Consider the following 25549-nt stretch of genomic DNA (forward strand, 5'->3'; position numbering starts at 1 on the left):
TAAAGCACCTTTAACATCAAAAAGCCACGAAGGGGCGAAGGGGCGTTGGGGGGGGTAGTTACCTAGCTCAAGGTTTTATTTAGTGACGGTTCCACTTTTTCACTCAGTGCCTGCAAATCAGCATTTTTAGTGGACAAAGGGCTCAGCGGCGGCCTTATGATTGCTTCTTTTCAAATGGTAATGGCTATCCTAACTCCTCTGCCAGGTTTTTCTTACCAGAGCACAAATTGCAGTTTACAAGGCTCTGAGGGGGAAAAAAAACCTTAGCTGAATATCTTTTTTTTTTTTTTTTTTTATTCGACAAACTGACATGTAAATTACCCTTTAAGTGCTCCACTCTAGGGCTCTGATCATCTCCTAATTGTCACAGTCAATTGTAGCCAACAGTCTCTTCAATCCCAAGCGCTTTGACAACAAGCCCAAGGATCAAAGCAGAATCAGCTCCCTTCAATATCCTTCTGTTTAGGATGCTACAAAACGCCTGAAAAAGGAAGGTGTAAGGGCATTGCTGGAGAGGAAACTGAGAGGAGCAAGTATTACAATAGTCATTTTCTCCATCTCTGAAATCAGGCCGTAGAAGCCTCCGCAATCTCTAATCACATGTGCAGAGCAAATACATAAACCTCCCGGGCAATTAATATGCTCTTAAGATTATACTAATGTGAGAGCTTTACAAACAACACTGTCTCCACGGCTTAGGAAAACTATGACACAGTTATGGAGTAGCAATCATTTCATAGCAGCTTGAGCATCAAAAACTGTTATCAAACATATTAGAGCATAAATCCCAAGGCATAGTTTTTATTACTTAGTTTGGTGGCAGGATTCACTGCTCCCCCAAAGTAAATAGCCCATTGAAAATTCCAGAGGTTTTTTTTAAAATTAACCTGGGAAATGTCCAACTGAAAATGCACCCCCAAATAAATAAGAAGCATAACATGAAAACTAATTTCAGAAGAACGCCGCTTCCCTTACTAGAGGTAACTCTGTCTTATTGCTTTACTGGGAACAAACTAATTAAAAGTCATTACATGATCTACAAACATGATTCCTAAATAAGATGTACTTACTAGGATCATTACTTAACAAAATATGACAATTCTTTCCAACTAAAGTAGTTATCATACATCACTAACTTCTTCGAAAGATTATTTATGCTTTTCTCAATAAATAAAAAATTTATTCTATCAGACACAACAATATAAATAATTTAACTTGGTGGAAAGAGAAACTTTAATAATAAATCTGTATAAAATAGCCACTTTAAAAATAACCCAAAGGTTGTCAGAAAAGAAAAAAGAAGAAAAAAAAAGACAAATGGAAAGAAATCAAAGGTGCATGTGACACTCCGTCTACAGCTTGTCTCGTTGAACCCAGGTATTACACACATGCAGCGTGTAAGGTCACACACTGACTGACAGCCTTCCTGTGCTGGAGCAAAGAACTGAAAATAAGAGGCAGCAAATACCCTGGTTCCTTTCTCAGCTAGTTTGCTCCGATTCCCCTCTGGGGGTTTCCCATCCTTCCCTCAATTTCACCTTGAATTCTCAGGTTTGATTGAAGAGCTTCACAGAAGGGTCTATTACAGACTGAGGATGATCCATTTCACATCTGAAGCTCCAAAGAGCTACTTGTGAGGAGTCTTTGAGTGCATTTATCTCACATGTGAAGCTTTCTGCAAAATCAATATGGGTATTTTTCAGTTTGACAAGTCAACATGAAATATCACATAATAATAGAAAAACAGAGTTGTACATTTAAACACACCCAATACAGTTATCTATGACAAAGCTGATAGTTATTACTCATGGCTCTCCTTGAGTATGCCTAACTTAAACGTGTCCCCATAGCTGGGCTAACGTGCACAGAGAGAGAGACTGACCGGCCACCGTATTCCTGGCTCCTCTGTCCTCACTGGCCCAGGTTTTGTGGTGCAGGGAGGGAAGGGGCAGGAATTGTTTCCAATCTGAGTAATATGGGAAGTGGGAAGAAAATAACCAGAGGTGGAAAAGAGGAAGGAAACAGACCGAAGAACTATATAGAACTTCAGTTTAACTAATTGGCGATGACTGAACAAAATGGTCACCCCAAGAACCACGTCTCAAGTCCCCGCAAGCACCATAGCGGGCACAGCAGGATAACAGGCACTCGCTTCAGTGTCTGACGATCTTTGACTGGATTCCAGGTCCCTTTTACCATCTGCAGAAGCTTGAGGAAGATAATTTAACTTCCCTAAATCTCTGGGGGTTTTTTAATCTCAAAATGAGGTTATCTCAAAAATGATTTACCTTATAAGACTTTGTGAAGGTTAAACAAAATGATGCATATAGCACCTGGCACATGGAAAACATTCAATTATTGGTAAATATTGGTGAAGTTATTATACTTTCCTTAAACCTACCCACAGGGTCCCCAGGGTTCTAATTCAGTGCCATCTCTACTGTCCCCTGGACCCTTTCCTCGTTGTTTAATGTCCCCAAGTTGTAGATGACAGTTCTCAAAGGGTGTGCCCACCCATATTCTCTAAACAACAGTCTTCCTCCAACCAGAAAGGCCATCCCCACCAACCAAGAGGGGGAGAGAGAATCAGACTGGGTTTTGAGAAAGGAAAAAGATCCAGGTCTAGAGACCAAATCAATTGATCGGCTCAAGCAATCAATGAGGTACGAGATGAGGCGTATGGTTTTTCTTCATGGGCCAATACGTTATCGCTGAAACTGGGGTCATCGCTGTCTGCTCTACCATAGGAAGGGCCCTAAAGACAGGAGCCCCCAGGAGTATCCTGGCAGCCTAGATGTGGTTAAATAGCTCGCTGGAACTGCTTTTTCTCTTCCATTACATTTTCCTACAGCCCATCACTAACCAAGTAGTTTTAACACCATCTGTACTTGATTATTTGTGTTCGGATCAACTAATTTGTAGATGGCTTAAAACATATTTTAAATTTTAGATTAACTCTCACCACCACTCAAGAATAAGCCCAGAGTAGGCAAAACGTGAGTTTTTAGAGACATGAAAATTCATGTTAATATCAAAATAAGAAAAGCATCATTATAAAATGCAACTGAAGTTTAAAAACTCTTACCCTATATTTCAAAGTCAAATAACTAAATATAAATGACTTTGTATTTAATTACATGCAATATTGTTCATTTTTTAGCTACCCTACTGTTCTCCATTATTAAAATTAAGCTATAGCTTTCATTCCAGAACCAAATTAAAATATTTTATTAAATGCTCATGTAGAATTACAAGAACAAATTGAAACAATTTCCTACTTAAAAAGGGTATTTCCTTGAAATTTTTAATTTATTTATTTTGGACTCAAAATACATTTTTAGCAAGGAAACAAGTTTATAAATGATAATTAAGTTCCCAGATCGACACATAAAAACCCGTTTCATGTAAAATATACCTGAAAAGCACTAGAACCAAGTCTTAAGTGACTCTAGGTAATAAGGTCTACAAATTTAACCCTGTAGAGCTTTACAGAGTATCATCAAACCTTGAGTTTGGGAATTTTGAGACGTCAGGCAGCAGGTCTGACGGGAAGACAGAACCTCCAGGAGCTCAGGCGCCTCTGCTCTCACCCTCAGCCTCGCGTCGGCACCATCATTAGCACGATTGTCATGTCGTATTGTGCCCATCGTACTAGTGCATGTCAGCTGTGCAGATGGTGGCAGCCCACAAGGTGACATCTCATCATCTTGACTTAAATAAGTGACAGAGAGCCGCACCAAAGTGTCAGACCCCACCCTCTCTGGCACTTAGGCCTCCGGGTTAAACCCCTCCCACGATCTTCATTTCCCAACCAGGACCCTGAGCATTTTTAAAATGATTTCAGTTAAGCAAATGAAGGCTGTGAGATATCACTACCTAAATTTCAACATCACCTCCTTCTGGATTTTGCCTTGTACGGTGGCCACACCAGACTCCTTAGGTGCAGCTTTGAAAAGTCTAGGAAAGGGGCTGAGGACCTGTTAATACGTCCCTTGGCCTGCTGTAGCACCTCAACTAAATCACAATGTTGAAGTGACTATGTTCCCTTAATATCTCAGTGGAAAATAATTTCACAAGCTCTCTGTTATATATTTCAAAAGTTACCTTCCTTCATTATCAGGGTTTTCTGCCTTATTCCATTTCTGGTTTTGATTTTTATTGTAAACTTTCCTACTCAAAACTATGAGTGATGCCTGCCTTTCAAGGACTGCAGGTGTGCCGTTAAGTAGTATCCTACAGTTCAACTGATAAAAACCTTAACTATGAACACTCATTCCCGCCAATTGCTCATACTTTCAGGTAAGTACACAGTACCCTGCAGTTTTAATTCACCTAAATGACCTCTAGCCTCATCAAATTGTAATCACAAAACATATACGTACCCCACTTTAAAACTGAATTGGGGGGGGAGGAGGAAATGCAGTTATTGTTTAATAAGTATAGAGTTTTGGTTTTGCAAAATGAAAACATTCTGGAGCTCTGTTGCACAACAGTGTGAATATTCTTAACACTACAGAATCATATACTTAAAATAGTTAAGATGGCAAATTTTATGTTATTTTTTACCACAATTTAAAAATTTTTTAAATACAAAAATAATGTGGTGAAACTGCTTGGAAAAAAATTAGTGCATTAATTCAATAATAAATGAATAATTATGGAACATCTTTTAAAAACTGAATCTAGGATATTTTGATTTTTGTGTTAGGCAGTCAGAATCCTAGATTTCAGTCCTAATTTCTTTTCTATGAAAATGCTGCCCACAAAATCATCTATAAAGTGTTCAAATCAAAACAGACTAACATATAACTTGACATAGAAGAAATTACACATGAAAATGCAGGTCAAAACTAAATAAATCAATGAAACTCAGATTATAGAATTTCACTTCTCTTCTGAAAGATTCAAACAGTGAAACACAAGAAAACCACCACTCCCAGGTGCTTGGTTCTGAGATCATAACTATGGCACATGGTCACCATTTAGAATCTCAAAATTTCACTGAATTTTCAGTGGAGAAAACAAAAGCTGAAGCTCATTGAGACAAAAATACTTGAGCCCAAACCAGACTAGTTTTCAGTGGTTTCTCTGTTTTCATAAGAGTAGTTCCACAGTATCTTAACACTCACTTTCTTGAGGGTTGATTTTTTTTTTTAACATTTTAGTCTGGTTAATTTTTTTACCTTTTATTTTTAAGTTCTGTTACAAAATAAAGATTTTTTTCAAGATTCAGGGTCATAATGCTCTTTTCAAACAAGTTGAGCAAATTTACATTTATCCCATACAAAGTTAGGAGACAGAAGTAGACAAAAACAGACCTATGAAATAATGAGGGAAGTTTATGGAAACCACTATCTTTCATTTATAATCCCACCTCATATACACAGGATGAAATCAATCAAATGCAAAAGTAGACAGGTACCTTTTTACAGTAAGATTCCAGAGATAAAATGATAGGATAAAAACTAATAAACATGGTGCACTAATTTAAAAATTTATTAGAATTTTTCTCTCATTATGCACTCTATTTCAATCATTTAATCATCTAATTGTTTGTTTTTAACATTTATTCATACATTCTCATAGTTTATTAGATTAGGGGTAGCAAATCCTTGAAATCCAGTGTGAATTTGAGGCTTGTAATAATATTAATAGTTTTAATAATAATACTTATGACAAACATATCTTGGCATTTATATTATCTCCTTAGAATAACCATATGAGGTGAGTATCAATATCCCTCTGAGATATGAGGAAACTGAGGCTTTGAGAAATTAAATAACTTGGCCAAAACCACACACTAAAAAATGCTATGCTCTTAACCGCAAAGCAACCTGCATCTTGATGAACTGTTATGAGTGTAGCTTCATTTCAGTGTGGATTATTCTTCTACATCATCTGTTACAGACTCTTCCCTTATTTATCTTTTGATAAATGAGTTCCTTCTTGCTCTTGGGGTCTCCTATTGCCCAATAGTTCCTGAATAGAAACCATATCTGTACACAGACACTTGTTTTGATCGACTCCATGACTGAACCAAATGTGGTCATTGGCCAACATGGTCATTGACCACCGGCAGCAGGTCTCTTTGTTCCACTGCTTCCTTTCCAAGTATTCGCCAAGCAACCAGGTTACAGACCACTCGCTACAGAAAGCAGCATCATAATGACATGTATTTTGAAACCCACTTGAGTTCAGGACTAGTCACTAGCAATTCAGACACTGCTCCCCTTGCAAATACCATAGTCAACACCAGTGAAGAACATAAAGACCATTCATTTCCCTGCCTCAGATCTGAGTCCTTTCCCCGAGAACTCTCTGTGCCCAGGTGAATATGTTCATGCCTTTCCTAGTGAGAACAGAGTGGGAGCACACTCGCACATATCACTCAGGGCCAGCCTTAGAATCCAAGAATAGTAAAGTTAGAATCCTAAGGACTCTATGGCCATGGCATAAAATTACATATGCCAAAAAATGTGGTCCAAAGAAATAAAATGATTTGTTCAAGGTAATAAGCTAATGAGTGAAACAGACTTTAAACTCCAAGTTCAGTGCATTTTCCACTTATGAGACTATTTTAAAATGAAAGGCCTACTATGTGTCAGAGAAGATACTAGATAATTTACATATAATATTTCATATAATCGTCACAATCTTCACAAAAAGTAAATATCATTACACTTCTTATAAATGAAAATGGTTAAGTAATTTAGCTAAATTCACATTTCTAGAAAGTAGCAGCTGCAGGGATCAGTCAAATTTTTATCAAAAAAAAAAAAAGATCTGAAAGGGATTATGACACTAGACAGTAGTGGACTGATGTTTACATTAGAGTAGAAAAAGGTGTAAAATTAAGGCCTGGGGGGTAAAAAATTTAAATGAAGGTGTTCCATGAAAACACTGGTTTTCATTTTTATTTCTTTATCCCCTGCTTTTTTCCTAAAAGATTTAAGCTGGTTTATTTGGAAAAGAAAATGCACCCCATACAATAAGATGAACTAAATTTAAAATAGGTGAATAAAGTGAGTCTTAAGGGAAAATATAATGAAATTAAGAGAGACAAAATTCTTGAGAGGAAGTTTTATATGCTTACCAGGGATAATCTGTAAATTCAAATCTGAGCTTCCAGACAGGCTACATGAAGAGAGAAACATGATCCATTACATAGATTTCAATGTCCTCAAAACAAAGAACAATCCATTTTCTCAGGAGAAATACAATTATTCCTGGCTATGAGACCACAGAGAAACTTGTCCCTGTGGCCCTTCTTGAGAAAGCAAGGTATAGAGCAAGGAACAGTAACCTGAGCAATATCTCCCAGCACGCAGAGCAGTGCATTGCACAGCACTGTTCACTGCACCACCATCGTTTGTGCCAGGCACCAGCTTTGCACTAAGCAGAATCCAGGCATGGCAATTCTTTGGAAACAGCATGCTGAGAAAGGACAGAAGGAAGGAGAGGATTGTGCTGAATGAGAGGGATGCTGAACCAGTGTGCAAGTCCTGCACAAACACAACACTAATGCTAACTCCTTTGCTACAACACCCAAGCCATCTCCAACTGGGAGTCATTTAGCCCCTTCCACTTTCTTCATCTGATCCTAACAGGTTTCAAGTTTTCTAACCTCTTGTGATGCAGAGAAACAGATCAAAACTGGTGGCCTCTGCACCAGACCCTCATCTAGGTTGTCCAGAGGAGAGTGAAGCCGGCAGAACAGGCAGAGCCAGGCCCAGAGAGGCATTCGACAGTGGTGTGCTCCCAGGTTGTGTCAGTTCTTTGGTCAGGTTCCCGAGCTTTGCAGAGAGCCCCAGTTGCCATTGGCAAACCTTTGTTAGGAACCATTACTCCCATTAATTTAGTCACTCATTCGTTGAGCTAACAAATACTTATTGGTAATTAATATGTCTTCACGCCTGGGGAAACACAGGGGACAAGACACCCAAAGCCCCTTCTTAATGAAGCTGTGGGTCAGCTTCTACCTGAAGATGCTCTTAACTGGGACAACTCAAGGAAAGAGCATGGAGCTGGAAAACTAATGACACGAGCTCTATATCCTGCCTTTTTCATTAAAGGCTGTGGGAGAGTTCATCTGGAAATCTGCAGAGCAGCCCTTCTTTGGGGGTTAACGAAAAACCGTGGCCTTGCAATTCATTTCATTAGTCCGGGCCTTCAGTTGTCCCATCTATCAAGAATGAAATTAATACCTGCAACAAATGCTTCATAATGTTGTGTGGGGGAAAAAAGAGTAAAGTGTGAAAGGTAAAAACACTACAGAATTCTTACCTTCAAAATGTGTGCACGTTGATAAAATGGACCTTAAAGCTATTATTACATAAGTATGCCTGAAAGTCTGTCATAGAAACTTGTGTTAAGAGTACAAGATAATGAAATAAAAAACTGAGAAATTCTATCTGAACACTAGACAACTAGGTTAATTAAAAGCATTCCATTGTCGCCTGACAGGCATGTCTCAGCGGTTGAGCATAGACCTAGGATCCAGGAGCTAGAGTTTGATTCCCGGTCAGGGCACAGTGATGACTGTCTCATCATTGATATTTCTATCTCTCTCTCTCTCCCTCTCTCTCTGAAATCAGTAAAAACATATTTAAAAAAAAAAAAAAGCATTCCATTGTTTATGCACTGAAGGACTCACTGAATTTAAAAACATAATTAGGAGTAGCCTGAAATGGAAGCACCTGTGCACTCTTATCTGTTGATGTGCAGTGTGGTCATGTAAGAAAGAAAACATACTTTAAAATCGTCATTTCACATTATGTAGCAAAGTTCAGCGCATGCTAAGAAATAACTCTATTCCAGAGAGAGCTGTGCATTCACTTACAGCTCCTCTAACTGAAACTGGAGTTGTCGTCTCCCTTCCCAACTCACGAGTTACACCAAAGGAGTGTACTCAACCAGAAAACAATGAGCACTTGTCCTGACTGTACAGATTAAACCAATTTTAAGCGTTTAACATGAAAGCACACATCACAAGATGCACTGCACGGCATTATTTACACGAGGTCAAAGTCCCACCTTTTCGTCATTCAGATTGGCTACCAAGTACTAAGGACTGGATCTGTCTCTTGCAAAGTTATCTGTCTGCACACCATAAAAGATTTCCCTGAAAGTAAGGGGCTCGTTGGATGCTTCACTTTATAAGGAAATATTGCTAGGCATCTGTAAGTAATGTTCTCTTAGCACCCTTCAAAATACACCTAACCTCTTACTTTTTCCCAGTCTGTCTCCCAGCTCTGAGGCCATTTAAATGCTCTGCAGACTCCAAGCACCATTACTTCCAGAGACCAATTATATGAAACAGCTTAAAATGTACCTATATCCCACATCAATCATTTTGCTGTAAAAACTTTGAAAGGATTTTTATAATTTTGTTTCTGAAATATTAGGCCTCAAGTAATACGCTGAATTTGTGATTGACTATGATTTCTAAGTGATCAACAAACATATAGAGGAATGCTTGGCAGAGTGAAAATATTGAACTTAAAAACTGTTTTCAAATGCAACAACATTGTTATGATACTCTTTTTGACAATGAATGAAGCTGACATAATGTATTTTGCTTATATTTACTAATCTGGATTTTATACTACTAATAGTTTGCAACCAATATAATTGTAATCGGGCCTTACGTGTTTTCCTAGGCCCATGAAACGTGTAACCTCTGAAGTGCCCTCCCTTCCTAAGAGGTGGCCCTGCCTACCCCAGCCCCACAGATCATCTTCCAGAGACCTGGCATAGAAGTCCCTGGAGATGTAGCCACCAAAAACCCAACCCAAGGGTTGGGCTCTGCTCAACCCTGACATTGTTTCTGGTTGGAACCTGACACTGGCTGGTCTTGTAGTAAGCAGTCCACATGAAGACGGAAGAGTTACCTTCTCTGAGCACTCAGCCCCACAATGTCTGGTGGCTACCCTTGGCTCCCTGTTTAAAGCCTTTTTTTACATATTCAAATAAAATCCTCTTTTGAGGTCCAGCTGTTAGAAGGAATAATATATGACTGACCACATTCCCTCTCGCCCACCTGAAAAACTACTCAGTGGAAAAACCCTGCAGAAATCAATGGACACAACGCATTCCTCTTATTATCTCACATTCAGTCTTGGGAGGCTTCTTGGAGGCAACCACTGCAGCTCATCTCCCAGGCTCCTCCCACACCACCCTCAGTAGCGAATTGTCTCGGGGCCAGGAGTCTCCCAGCCCACCACTCCCGATGCCATAGCCCCACATGCTTTATGCTGTACAACTTAAAACATATATATTCTGAGGAAAGCTTGGAAACTGTGTAGGTAAATATGGCATATTGTTTTAATTTAAAATTCTAGGGAGATTTTTCAATATTTTCAATTCTGATTTTCTTGTAGAGGTTCCATTAAACCTCAAAATGAATACCTTACATTGGGACCAAATGCTTTGCCATTTGTAAGCATCTCCCTAATCTGTTCTTTCTCGCTACTTGACGATGGTTGAGCACCCTCTCTGTGCCCTAAGCCCCACGAGGGCCCTGTGCCGGGTCCTGGTGAGGAAAGCAGATGACAGTCCCTGGGAATAAAGAAGGCAACAGTCACAACCCATTGTGGTGGCTCAGGCAAGTGCCTCTGCGTGGCTAATTTAAACCTGTTTTACTAAATTCAAGCCCATTTCTCCTTGTTCTCCACGGAATAGGTAAACAACAGCCAGTCACTACCGTCCCCACATAGCCTTCCTGATACTTGAAACTCAAATTTCTTTTTTGCTGTTTTTGTTGTTCAAAATGAACATTTCTCTGCAAAGAAAAGATTACACTTGATGTGTGCAACAAGCCAATATAACTCCTTTGCTGTGTCATCACGTTGGCGTTGATATGAAAACACAGAATGCGACTTTTCGGTCACATTGAAAGAATAAAGGAAAAGACAGTCCCCTGCGATCAGCCAGTTTCTTGGGCATCTATACACTGATCCTGATAATGCCGTTCTAAGAAAATGCACTATAATGGAGCAAAAATTTTGCGTCATTGTACCAGATGAGAAAAAAATAAGTAATAGGTCTCTTTCCCTTATGACTCATATCAGAGTACTTAGCCCCCCCCAAATCAAGACACACTGTCACTGAACCACATTAGTATCCCTTCAGAAGACTATAAAATGTGTGCATCACTCATTCGTTGACATTGAACTTGTGCCAAAACTATTAAGAGCGCATATTAATAGATATCCCAAACGTGTAGGAATGACTCCATAATAAAACACAAAATGCAATTGGCATCCCCTATTAATTTGTCTTTTATAAATGATTAAGTAAAGCATATGAAGGAAATAAAAGGGTAATAAATACCCTTTTATCACAAACGGAGGGATTTCTCTTACTCTGGGCTTGCACACAACCAGTTTAGAAATATACATAATTGCCAATGGTCAGCATCATATCGCCGCCAGATCACACACTAAACAGATAACCACTATTATTATAAAAGCGACTTCCTTGACCTCACATTTTGGTCTGGCTAGGAATTCCTGTATTTTCCCAGATCGGCTGTTAGACGGTGCCAATCTTGTGCTGTGAATGTCAATTTGTAGCAGTGTAAGTGACTGGTGCCTTACAGAGCTTACTCTACACACACTTATATGCATATGAATAGCTTAAGTTCAAGAAATCTGATCATAGTTGTTCTTGCAGTGCTTTCTAAAATCTGAAGTCTATGTGTGCTTTTCTATTATAGCTAAGGTACAGTGTGTGTTATTTGGCAGCTGAATTTGACATGAAAATATAAAAGGCTTGGGCAACCACATATTTGGAAATAGAAATCTTTCCTGAAAACATGGCTTTGGTTTTTAAACACAGCTAAATTTCTGGAAACTTCAATTTGTTCAAGACAGCCAAGACTTCAATCATATTTAACATATTCCTGGGGTTTACATATAGTGTTTCAAAGTAATAAACAACATCTTGTTTGGAGTAGCACGAAGAAAATGAGGCAAGCACTTCTTTAGAGTAAAAGCTCCACTTTTAAAAATAGTTTGGAGACTCATTCTTATGTTGGTAAAATCACAAAACACTATTCAGCAAACAAAACATGATGAGCTCAATTCAAGTTGGTAAACATTTTTAGCTGGCTTCATTTGTAGTAAGAATTTTAATGTAACCATAACTTCAAGAATGCATCCCTTATAATGGAAACTTGAGGGGCAAAACTTTCTTTTAATTGCTAATAAGAGCAGTGGTGTCAAATTTGCACTTGAAAATCAGAAGAGACGTGATGACAACAGTAAATTGATTGTTTGAACGATTTAAAAAATCACATTACAGTGCACTAAAGTGCATCTGCATTTACTCACCGGCACTCTCATTGCAGTGACCAAAACGCCCGCAGGCCTGGTTCAGTAGCAGAAAACAGACTCCGTCCATAAGGCAGGGTCTATATATACCTTACCTCCCAGCATATAAAACTTGCAATAAAGCTGTAAATCTTTCACATGCTTTCTCCTCATTGATCTAAACATAATGGTGATGGCTAAAATCCCTTAAGTCACTTAGTAAGAATAACAGGCACTTTTCAAAAGGCAAAACATGATGAGTCAAAATAATGCCATTCAAGAAAAGGAAGGTGTGGGGAGCTTTCCCTATACTCTTTATAAAAATTCAGGTCAAATTTCATTTAACCACATTTTTTTCTCTATACTCAGTGAGCAGAAGAAACTCAGGAACCCAGTAAAAGGAACATTTGTTATAAGAACAAATAAGGAAACATACAAACATCTTACTTTGTGGTCAATTTGCCTTTACTTTGTGTGCATGTTATTTCTCATTTTTTTAGATAATAAATATTTTATTTCTAGTGGTTGATAGGTAAAACATGAAATTCGTCTAAAAGTTGGTGACATGGTATGCCCCATTCCAACCGCCTATAAGCAAAACCACCATTGGAATGGACCTCAAAAGTACAAAGATTTTAGATCTGAGCTTGCCTGGTACAGTGTTGATTTCAATCTCTTTACCTGGAGTAGTGTGCCCTTTCAGTCTCAAAGGTGCCCCTGTTTAGATGATAAACTATATGACCACCCTCCTTATAAGATAATAGATGGCATCTACTTGATATGATTTCCAGGGCACCAAGCACGTTTGCCTGGAGTATTTCTCCCCAGGCAGCACAGAGTTTGAATTCTCACAACTACAATACAAGTTCCTTGAGTACCGAGATTGGGTTTTTATTTTAACTGTGTGCAACTGGCACAGTGTCTGGCATATAGCAAATGCTAAATAAATGCTAATTTGGATGAATGAAGACTCATTCCAACTGCTCAGGGCATCTTCATTTAAAAATATTAGTATTCCTGGAAGGAGAAGCACATACATCAAATTGATAATGACCTTCAAAATCGGACCACTTCTTACCACCTCTACTGCTACTACTCTGGTCCAAGCTACTATCATCTCTTGCTTTGATTAGTCAAAAGCCTCCTCTCTGGTCTCTCTGTTTCCACCATTGTTTCCCTAGGGTATATTCTCAACACAACAGCAAGTGACCTTGTTAAAACTAGATGAGATGGTGTCACGCCATCTAACCCTGAGTCATTACGATGGCCTACAAGGACCATTGTCAGATTTAGCTAATAAAAATATAAAAGCCCAGTGAAATGAATAATTTTTAGTACAAGTAGGTTTTACACATATTGGGACATACTTAAACTTTTGAAAAAATATTCGTTGTTTATCTGAAATTAAAACTTAACTGGGCATCTATATTTTATCTGGCAACCTTACCTACAAGGCTTTACCTGACCAGGCACACGCGCACTCATGTGCACACAAGCACATGCTCACACACACGCCTACCTGAGTCTTCCTCTCCTAGTGTCCTTCTTTTCACTGGGCTCTGGTCCAATAGCATTGACACTGATCCTCAAGTACATCAGGCATATTTCTGCCTTGGGGCTTTGTGCTGGTTGTTTCCTCTGTCTGGAAAGTTCTTCTCTCTAATATGGCTACGACTCGCTCCCCTACTTTCTCCAGGACTGTTCAAACCTTCCTAATGAGGCTTTTCCTAGCCACCCTGTCTAAAATGTCAATCCCTTCCCACTTCTAATCCTCCTACCCTAGTTTAGTTTTTTTCCAGCATGCTTATCATTAACTAACATATTCTACATTTTACTCATTTATTTTGTATGTCTTCTCAAATGTACTCCTTGAAAGGAGAAATTTTTGTCTATTTTGCCCTCGGTTGTATCACTGACTCCTAGAGTGGGATCTGGCACAGATGAGGCACCATAAATAATTATCAAATTAGTGAATGATCATTAATCACAGTAGTAGTCATATTACTATTGCTATTAATTTAAAGTTGGTGTAGTATGCAAAAGACTAGCATAGACATTTCTCAAAGGAGATATACAAATGTACAAAAGGCACAAAGAAACATACACAAGATAACTAATATCAGGAGAATGCAAATCGAAACCACAAGGAGGTATCACTGCACACTCATTAGGATAGATACTATCAAAAAAAGAGAAAATAGCAAGTGTTGAGAAGGATGCGGAGAAATCGGAACTTGTACACTGCTGGTAGGAATGTAAAATGGTGCAGACTCTATCAAAAACAATATGTCAGTTCCTCAAAATATTAAAAATAGAATTACCATATGATCCAGCAATTACACTTCTGGGTATTTACCCAAAAGAATTGAAAGTAGAGTCTCGAAGAGATATTTGTACAACCATGATCATAGCAGCCTTATTCATAATAGTCAAATGATGGAAGCAACCCAAGTGTAAAGGAATGATAAACAAAATGTGGTATATACTTATAATGGAATATTATTCAGCCTTAAAAAGGGAAGAAATTCTGACACATGCTACAATGTGGATGAACCTTGAGGATATTATGCTAAGTGAAACAGGCCAGTCACAAAAGGACAAATACTGTGAGATCCCACTTATATGAGGTGCTTTGACTAGTCAAGTTCATAGAGACAGAAAGAAGAATGGTGCTTCCCAGGGCCGGGGGTAGGAGAGAATGGGAAGTTGTAGTTTAATGAGTATAGAGTTTCAGTTTCACAAGAAAAAGGAGTTCCGCAGATTAGTTGCACAACAATGTGAATATACTTAACATTACTGAACTCTATACTTTAAAATGTTGAAGGTGGTAAATTTTATGTTATTCACGTTTTACCAGAAGGGAACATTTTTAAAAGTTAAAATAAATAAAGTCTGTGTCATCTGAAGACCAGGGTAGGCATGTCACTTCGTTTTATCATTAAATTTCGACAGCAGCACAGGCCATGCGTGATATTACGCCCGTGTCACAGATGGAACAGCTGAGCCCAATAACCTGAGAACTCAGCCGAGATCACACTGCTAGTAAGTGGAGGGTTTGGGAGACAAATGACTCCAGCCCTGTGCTCTGTCCAGTGGAACACTCTGCCTCTCACACTAAGGTAATCCCTTATTACAAATTCCTATGCCATTTACTCTAGGGACCCCAAAGCCATTGGTCATCATTCAATCGCTCACACACGTGTTTGCCTTGACCGTACATCCATTTGTGCAGCACTGACTAGGCACTGCGACACTAAGACAAAGTCCCAGGCTTCACCGTTGACAGGCCAGCAGAGAGAAACAAACATTTAACAAAGGCACAAGCCCCTAACTGGAAATGTAATAGATGTAGAGCTGTCAGTTGGAGCCCAAAAGAAGAAAAGAGAAAGCCCTGCTTAAGGAAAGGGTGAAGGCAAGCTCTGCCTTCTACGCAGTTTTATTGAAGATCAACTCTGATGGATTCATAGGAGCCGAGGTGCTTCTAGAACTTTGGCGATGATGACTGCCTTTCCTTCAGTCTTTTCACCCTCGCCTCCCCCACTTGTTCATTATGAAAACACCCCCAGTTTTTTGTAGAGGGCGGAAGCCTGAACCAGCCTATGTTAAATGTTTTTAAAAGAAGTTTCTGACCTAAAAGAGGAAAGGATCTCTAAGAATCTCCAACCATCCACTTAGACAAAAATTAGTATGAAATATTAAGCATTTGACTATATCTCTCTTCTTACCACTTAAGGATGGATAAATATCAGGAGACAAGAGGAAAGTCAATATTCTCAAACTATTTGCCTGATCAATTCACTGATTTCAGACTCTGACTTTCAAAATCCTTATTTTTAAAAAGGGGGGGAAACATGAAACTACTTTACAGAATTTTGCAGAGGAATAAATTTTTATATGTTCCCTATGCACGCAGAAGGTGATAAGATGTAGTAATTTTGGTGATAAACCTCAAGATAAGACTTTAAAAATTAAAAAGGAAATGTCTATAGAGTAACATAGGCCTGGGAGGTCTTGGAAAGTACACACATCAGGGAGTGTAAGGCCTTGGAGGGACAGGGGAGTTTTTCACTTTTTATTTTATATGATGTACTTTTTGGACATTTTTCAAATAAAAAAGAAAACCAACAAGTAAATATTAAATGCTTTTATACATGCATATTGAAGTATAAAAGAAGGAAGTCCATTGTCAATGATTATGTTGATTCACATAACAGACAGCTTTATCCATGGTTAACAGGAAGTACTATACACAGTGGTTAGAAGTGGGGGTTTTTATGTCAGACAGACTTTGGTTTGGATTTAAGCTTCATTCTCACTGGTTGTGAGGCTGAAAAGATATGATTAACCCACTCAAAACCTATGTTCCCATCTGTAAAATGGGGATAACAATACCAGTCTCTCAGATTTGTTGTTAAGATTTTAGAGGTTAGTATGTCTGGTACGTACTAAGCCCTCAGTTAAATACAACTCTTAGAAGATTACAGTTAACAAAAGAGACCTGGTGACTCTACAATGCGAGCATTACATTAGCTGAATACAGACATAAAAGATCAAGAAAAACAAACTGATAATAGACTGTAAGGAAAGCATGGATTTGATAATAAGGCAGCTTAATTCCTCAGATATTGATTAGGATAATAACTATGCTAAATTTGTATCCTGTTTCTAAAGACACCAGGTGCTTGTTTGCTCTTCTAGTTTCCTAAATAGTCAACAGTCTCAAGAGATTGTTCTTGAGACTTAACCAGGTATGGTCCAAAATAATAGATGATATTGAAAGCATCTTGTTCAGCAAATGTTCTCTGGACCAAAAAGACAAGGTACAGTGTTGCTTTTTAAGGTAACACAAACCCCCAAAAGGAGCACTGGTTGCATTTCTAAAAGGTAAACTGCTTAACAGAGGAATGAGAAGTTATTTTTTAAAGAATTAGAGGTGATTCCATTGAAATTTATCACAGTTAAGTACTAAACCAAGACAAGAAAAAAAAAAAATGTGATACAAATAAAAGTGTTTAAGCAGGGATTTTAAAAGCAAGCTGCTTGGACAGTTAGTGGGAATCTTTATATGTTTACATAATAAAATCACATAAAGTAAATAAAAATAACAAGATTAGGCTAAAAGGGAAATGGCAGGCAATGAACTTGAAATCTACAAAATATTTCAAATAATCCTAAATATCATCCCTCAAATGTTAAACTTAGCCTCCTCATTAAAAAATACATTTCCTTTTAAAGTCGGAGCTGGGAATGGAGAGGCATAGGTTTGTCTTGCTGTCTCAGCAAATATTGTCATAGAAACAATTTTGCTTTCCAACTTTGTAAAAAGAGCATTTGAGCAGTGTACACATACCAGAAGAAATAATTGTGGGCAGAGAAATAAAGTTGGCACACTGGCCTTTTATTCCTCTCCTACTGTTACGGGAACCTAACCATATCTGGGACACGTATGCAAAGCTGACCCAAGATGTGGACAGAGTAGGAAGTTATCTTTGCAATGAAATGTGGAGGCCTCCTAAGAAATCTGCCCCCACCAACCAACCGTAGAATGACTTTGTCTCGGAGATAAATGAAACCACGGCACTATTTGCAGAGTGCCACTTAGGCTGCCCAGGAGGAGACAGAACACTGTGGCTATGTGGGTTCTCCTGACCCTGATTTTCTCCTGCTTGCCCATTAGCACAGATTAGTTTACTGTTCACATTGCCCCCTAGACACTAGGCAGAGAGAGCAAGTGGGCTGAAACAGAAACAAGCTTTTGATGAGAATGGGAAGTGGGCTAGGGGCAGGGCACGGTAGAGCAATAGCACGAGGCATCGGGCCAGAAAAAACAGGCTCTGATGGACATACGGAGTCCATATTTTCCAAACCAAAACTCATGACACATAGCTTGACAAGTCTGATCGTACTTATGGGAACAACAGGACAGAATATTTACAATCCAGGATTGCCCTGGAAAATCTAGGATATATAAACACCACATCCATAAAGGCACTGAAAGTGGAAAGGCTAACATAACCTACTTTAGAGTTCTGCAAGTGCTGGCCAGCACATGTGAAAACAAGTTTGCTAAGTCACCCTGGTCTCTATTTATTCCAATCGCAAATACATTACATATTTTTGACACATTTAGGATCTCCATTCCAAAGACTTGCCAGAAGAATAGCAGGTGATATCGGAATGAAATAGGTTTTACAGTTGAGTAGAAAAGCATGCATCGTATCAGATTAGATTGTTTGCCAAATTTTGCCTGCCCAGGCCTTGCAGGAGGACTATGCTCACCCAAAACGTCAATGAAACGTAAGAGAGCAAATATTCCCAGAAAGCCTGAGCGCTCTTGGACACAACTTTCAGATTAGGCTCCACAAGCTTTCAGAAAGAAAGAAAATTAAGCAACTCAGATCGGTGCCACTTTTTTCTTGCCTTACATCCGTTTAATTACTTGCATGTGAGAGTCATTGTTTCTTATATGACCCCCCCCCCCAGAAAAAATACTTTAGTGAAAGCTTCTTGTAGAAAGAAAAACAAAGATCAGTAACCTAATATCCCCAAGCAACCCTACAACAACAAACCAGGGAGGGGAAAAAGTGAAGAAATGCTCTGAACTGAATGGGAAAAAGATCTCCATTTGTTTATTCTCTCAATAGTGAATAAAAGTGATGAATTTGCCAATAACTATAAATTGATAGTGTGCCCGACTTTTAGAGAATATGTAAGGAGACCGGTAAGAGATTAGAGGAACCTTATGTGTGATGTTGGAAGCTTTTTAAGGACTAGAAATGTATCAAATACAATATATCGAATTTGTCGTGGCACCATAGAAACTCGAAGTGGGAGAACGCTTGGAGGATTATCTAAGAAAGGGAAAGTTCCTCTCGTTCACATGAGGAAACGAAGACACAGCAGCACACCAAGGTTACCTGACCAGCTGTAACTGAGTCAAGAAAAAACCCCATCTCCTGCGGAGTTTACAGATGAGCTTACTCATCTGTAAAATGAGGGTGCCGAACTCCGAGGTCAATGCCAACCATAACATCCTGCAACGCTGTATTGATTGATTGCTTTGTAATCTACTTATTTGTATTTTGGCTCTTAAATAAAGGTAAGGTTGCCAGGTTTGACATATTTCTAGCCCTTAGAAAGTTGACCTGACAGTAAAGCCCTTCCAAAACATTTACAGAGACAATGTTCAGAACAATTTGCAGGATTTAATAAGGTGACACATTTTGAAGCATGGTGCAGTCACGGGCAGCCAACCTGTATGGATGCATGCGAGGGAGGTATTATTTTTTTTTAATTTTCAAGATGTCACTGACAAGGAAGACATATGCCAAATGGTAACATAGGCCTCTATTTTTAAAAAGGAAAAGAAAAAGAAACCTTGAAAAAGGCATGAAGAGCATGACACAAGAAGAGTAAGTGAAACATCAAAACAAGATATTGAGAATGAGAAAATACACTGATTAAAATTATTTGAAGTTTAAAGTCATCTGATGCCTCTCCTTTCCCACTTTCACCTGTTCCCAAAACATGGCCTTGCCGAGGTTTCCCAGTACTTAATAGCCTAATATAAATCTTGGGAAGATATTCTGAAATCAGAATATATAAATCAGTATAAAATTAAAGTATATTTTTAAAATACTCTAAGCTAGTTATAATGTTTCTTGTTTATCTTTACTATAGATTCTTACCAGTATTTTATATCGCTCTAAGGTAGTATTTATATGGCAAAAGAAAAAAATGACTATGTGGCATAAATACTGAATGAATGTGTGAATGAATGACCAAATTCTTAAAAACAGGAGTAGCCAGTTTATTACTATGTAACCAATGCTTCAATCAGATGTAGCATACTTTAGATATACTATAGGTAGGATGCTTTAAAACGCAATAAACCAGTGAACAGAAGCTTTTTTTAGGGTTACAGACTGTTTTTTCAAAATACATACAGTTAGTGGAATGTCTACACCACCAAAATTATAATTGGAGGCAGTTAAAAAAACAAGAGTACTTGGAAAAATTGGTTGGGCTGTCCGGTTGCCTGGTGCCTGACTAACTTCCCAGACTCTCAGGTACTGAGGTAAGCTTTCGGGCCTCTAACGCACATCCCCTACCTTGACAGAAGTGCATACATTTTGCAGCTAAGCAGACCTGGTATGGATGGAGCTCATCGCTTACTAGCTATTTGTTCTTGGGTAAATTACTTAACTTCAGAGTGACTGTTTCATTGTCTGAAATAATAATAATAACTTACGAGGTTCTTAAAATGATTAAATTAGATAGTACCTGTCTATCTAATTAGATAATATCTGTCTATTAAATTAGATAGTAGGTGTCATGGTGTATGGGGCACACAGGGAGCATCCAATAAGTGGAGGCAGTTCATGATAGTAGCAATAAGAGTAGTAATGTTATGAATTTAACACAGGTTTTGGATATAGAGAGTTGGCTCTGAAGCCAGGCTCTATGCTCAGTGGTTGGGTGACAATAGATTGTCTCTGGTTCCAGTTTCTTCTGTGAAATGAAGACCATAACACCTTATTCTTCCTATTCTTAGGAAAATTAAGTGAGATAATATATGTTAGTGATACACAGTGCCTGGCATGATGGAGGTGATCATAAAGAAATGTTAGTTCTCAATACTCCCTGCTCCCACAACTTTCCTATGCCTTTATTCATTCATTCAAAAGCCTGGCCTGGCCAGCTGTGGCTCAGCTGTTGAGTACTGGCCTAGGATCCCGGTCAGGGCAAGTGCCTGGGTTGCGGGTTCGAGCCCCAGTTGGGGCGTGCAGGAGGCGGCCGATCAATGACTCTCTCATCACTGATGTTTCTTCTCTCTCTCTCCCTCTCCCTTCCTCTCTCTAAAATCAATAAAGATATATATTTTTTAAAAAAACAAACCTGTCCTGAGCTCAGGACACTGTGCCCTGGGAATACAAAGGCATCCTGATGTCAAGAGGGAGCTAAGGAGGCAGAGAAAGAGAACAGGAGATCACAGGACATGGTGGCAAATAATTTAAAGGAGGTGTAATCCAGTGCTTGGGAACACAGGAGAGGAAAAAATAAAGTTTTCTTGAAAAGTCTTTAAATGATCTTAAAAATTAGCTAGGCCATTTAACACCCACAAGGATGGCTACAACCAAAAAAAAAAAAACAAACCCAGAAAAACACACACAACAAGAACAACAACAGAAAATAACAAGTGTTGGCAAGGACGTGGAGAAATCAGAATCATGCATTTTTCGTGGGAATATAAAATGGTACCGCTGCTGTGGAAAAGTTTGACAGTTCCCCAAAAAGTGAAATGTAGAATAGAGGCCCAGCAATTACACTCCCAGGTGTATATCCAAAAGAATGGAAAACGGGTCTTCAAACAAAAATTTGTACACAAGTGTTCATAGCAGCACTATTCCCAGTCACCAAAAGTGGAAACAACCTAAGTTTCCATCCGTAGATGAATGAGTAAGCCAAAGATGGTATATCCATACGGTGGAATGCTCTTCAGCCACGGGAAGGAACGAAGCACTGACACAGGCTACAATGTGGATGGACTATGAATACGTTATGTTAAGCAAAAGAAGCCAGTTACAAAAGACCAAGGATTATGTGATTCCATGTATATAAAATGTCCAGAATAGGCGAATCCACAAAGATAGAAAGTAGATTAATGGCCGATTAGGGCTGAGGGAGATGGACGGATGGGAGGAGGGGGCAATACCTAAAGGGTATGGGGCTTCTCTTTGTGGTAATGAAAATATTCTAACAGACTCGTGATGGCTGCACATATCTGTAAATATACTACAAACCATTGAATTGTAGGCTCTGAATGGGTCAAGTATGTGGCATGTGGATTATATCTCAATAAAGATGTTTTAAAAACAAAGAGAAGTTAAAAATAAAAATATTAAAGACGAATACACGATGTCTTAGGAGTTTGGTTGGACTTCTGCTAGATCCAGTATGACTGTTGGTGACCACTCCAGGGGTGGAGATGCAAAAAGAACAAAAAAGAAGCAAAGAGCAAAACTAAGAGTGTGTCAGACACAGAAGGTAAGGGTGGGACACTATGTCCAAGCCCAAGGCAGTGAATGGTATTAACATCTTCTGAAACACTGAGACATTGGAGTGGTAGCTGGACCTGGGGGCAGCGGCAGAAGGACATTGCTGTGGAGTTTGGAATAGTTGGCCCAGAACATAGCAGAGGCCTGGAAAGCAGGAGTGGCTCTATCACTCACTGGGTATGTGTGCAGGCCAGTTTGTGATCTTTGTTAAGCATTGCTTCCTGTAAAATGAAAATAAACGTAATGCCCACCTCACAAGATGCTTTTTGAGGACTGAATAAAGCAAGACGGGTAAAGCATATAGTCAGAGCCTCGCAAACAGGACACAGTCAATAAGCACTGGTTTCTTGAGCCTGTGGGAAGCCGGGAGAGTTTAAAATGAGAAATTTCCAGTTATCAACAAAATGGTATAGCAGGTGATAAACGTTTCAAGCTTTTTGAACTTTTGAGTAATTTATACATATTACCACTAATTTAACTTCCTCTGATCCATCAAGAAATACACATATATATATATATATTTTAATATGTTTTTGTTGATTTCAGAGAGAGGAAGGGAGAGGGAGAGAGAAATAGAAACATCAGTGATGAGAGAGTCATTGATCGGCTGCCTCCTGCACATCCCTGACTGGCGATCAAGCCTTCAACCGGGGCATGTGCCCTGACCGGGACTCGAACCCCAGTCGCCGGGATCCTAGGCCAATCCTCAACCGCTGAGCCATGCCCAGCTGGGCCACATACATACTTTTAAAACCTCTAGAGAATTATGGTAAATGTCTCCTAGACTAATGATACTGATTTGGCTTCAGTAGCTCAAGCTTAGCCATAAAAACAAAAAAAGTTCTTATTATGATGCTATTCCAATTAAATATCCCAAATCTAATCCAGGTATACACAATCTAATATTGGCAGAGCTAATTCAACCAAGAACACTCTAGCCAGTAAATAATAAATTCTCAGAAGCCAAAATTTCCATTTACACCTGTAAATAGAAAATTCAATTTAATGCAAATTGTTAAATAATAAGACCAGTGGGCAATGAACCATACTAAACACATTCTATGAAATGGATCAGTCATGCAGCATGGTGACCAGGAAAGAAATGTGTGACATGTTCTGTAGCTAAATGCTATGTGTTTACATAGACACGCACGCACACATGCACAGAGCAATGTGCTATTACAGAGACACAGGGCACGTATGAAAAATGTAGAAATTCTAAGTGGCTGGGTATGTTCCTCTGGGTTTAACATCTTTGGGTCACCTTCCATGAGATCATCTAACCATGAAGAATGCTAGTTTACACAATGCCTGGCAGAGCGGTTGTTAGGAAGAGGAATCCTATAAAGGGTTTTGTTGAAACTAAAAATCATTAAGGAGTGGACTCAGGCATGTTCTTTATTGAGACCGCCTCCTTGACAATGTTCACAAGTCACACTCCACAAATTTAAAATTAGCAAACTACTACAGAATTCCTCTAATTGTGAGGCACACAAGGTTAAAATAACTCAATGTAGATCATTTTTTCCTACAATTATCTGGACAATAGGATATTGCTTAGGCTTCTGGGATTCTGGAGATCATTCAAGGTGCTAGATTCAGGATGTATCTTACAATGTGTCTGGAGAGCAAGTGACTTGGGGAAGAAAAGTTTAGAAGAAAATAGGTTTGATTTTCCAACTCTTTTTTTTTTTTTTTTTAAAGTAAACCATCATCTGTCCAAACTTGGAAACAATTTAAAAGAAAAAATCGCATGGATCATCTTTCACCATATCACCAAGGTGCTGACACCAAAACATAGGCTGTTAGAGCAAGAGAGCAGAATCCTTAATGCTAACGTAACTCTTTACTTTTTGAGCTCCCAGAGCCTGAGGAGTAGGCAGAACAAAAAGCCCAGCAAATCTCAGGGGCAAATTATTTTAAGGTTTGTTTGGTTTTTTTTTTTAATTTTTAAATATATCTTTATTGATTTCAGAGAGAGGAAAGGAGAGGGAGAGAGAGATAGAAACATCAATGATGAGAGAGTCATTGATCGAGCCCGCAACCCGGGCATGTGCCCTGACCGGGAATCGAACCCCGATCGCCTGGACCCTAGGTCGACGCTCAACCGCTGAGCCACACCCGGCTGGGCAAGTTTTTTTAAATATGTGTTTGTGAAGTGTCTGTTTGCAGGTAGCTGAGGGATTTCACAGCAAGTGGGACTTTCAGGGCTAAAACCAGGAAATGCCAGGGTGAGTTGTTCATCTTACATATTTGTCAATAAAAAACTAAAATTGATGTATAATCTCTACATAAGTACATCAAATAAACATACATATATTGAAATCATTTTTAAATAATGGCATTCGAAAATGTAAAATATTCAACTAAAGTATATACTAATTATTTATTAGTTCTCCTCAGCAACCCAGTTATTTCCACTTCCTTGAGCTCCAATTGAATCTCAAAGGAAGTTTCAGGTGTATTTTCCAACTAGAATTCCCACAGTCAACCTAAAAGTTCACCCCACGGCCGTTGGTCTTCAGTCATTTGAAAAGTTTCTGGGAAAAGTGTTTAGTGGAAAATCATCTCTACACTGGTTCAGAGAACCAATTTAATTTTTTTAATAATGCAAGTCAAATTTATGTTAGCCTGAAATGCTGATATAATTAGGGAAATAAAAATATTACCTAGAATATGGCTTTAACCCAACCAAAATAAAACATCAAATCCCTTTTTTATTACATCAATCGAGCTTAGCATGTTCTTCTTGCAAAGAATTTTGTCAATGGGACTAATATAGAAAAAGAAAGTTTTTATACTTACCCACTTTAATCACTCTCCATCTACATCTTCACATCAAAAAGATTAAAACATAGGTTAGCAAAAGGATAGTTATTTTCTTTCTAAATTTATTACAGGTTTGTTTGTTTTCTCAGTTGATTTCTTCCAAACTTCCATTGCTGTCTGCCGTAAACATTTTATTATTGAACATTTCATGTAATTAGTTAAGAAGTAGTGATAATGTGGGACGACTTCATCCAAAGATCCACCAGCATATGGAAAACACTGCAAATTACCAAATAAGTCCATTGAGTGAAACATAAAGTAAAAATGAGTTTAAGAGACAGCTGGACATGTTTATGTAGGCAGAAGGGGTGGAAGATATGCTGACAACACTGAGAGGTGTGTTGCAATAAA

At 38.6% G+C, this 25549-nt stretch overlaps 1 long non-coding RNA gene across 1 annotated transcript in view; it reads right to left on the reverse strand.

Annotated features, from left to right (window-relative positions):
• The window catches only part of LOC107524579 (uncharacterized), a 42371-nt gene that overhangs the window by 2374 nt on the left and 14448 nt on the right, over window positions 1-25549 (reverse strand). The window contains exons 2-3 of the long non-coding RNA XR_015714902.1: window positions 1539-1675; window positions 322-481 (exon numbers count right to left, since the gene is read on the reverse strand). This is a non-coding gene — a long non-coding RNA (uncharacterized LOC107524579). The remainder of the gene's footprint in view (window positions 1-321; window positions 482-1538; window positions 1676-25549) is intronic.

Source organism: Miniopterus natalensis, chromosome 8 (genome assembly GCF_054644295.1).
Source record: "Miniopterus natalensis isolate mMinNat1 chromosome 8, mMinNat1.hap1, whole genome shotgun sequence".
Taxonomy (NCBI): domain Eukaryota; kingdom Metazoa; phylum Chordata; class Mammalia; order Chiroptera; family Miniopteridae; genus Miniopterus; species Miniopterus natalensis.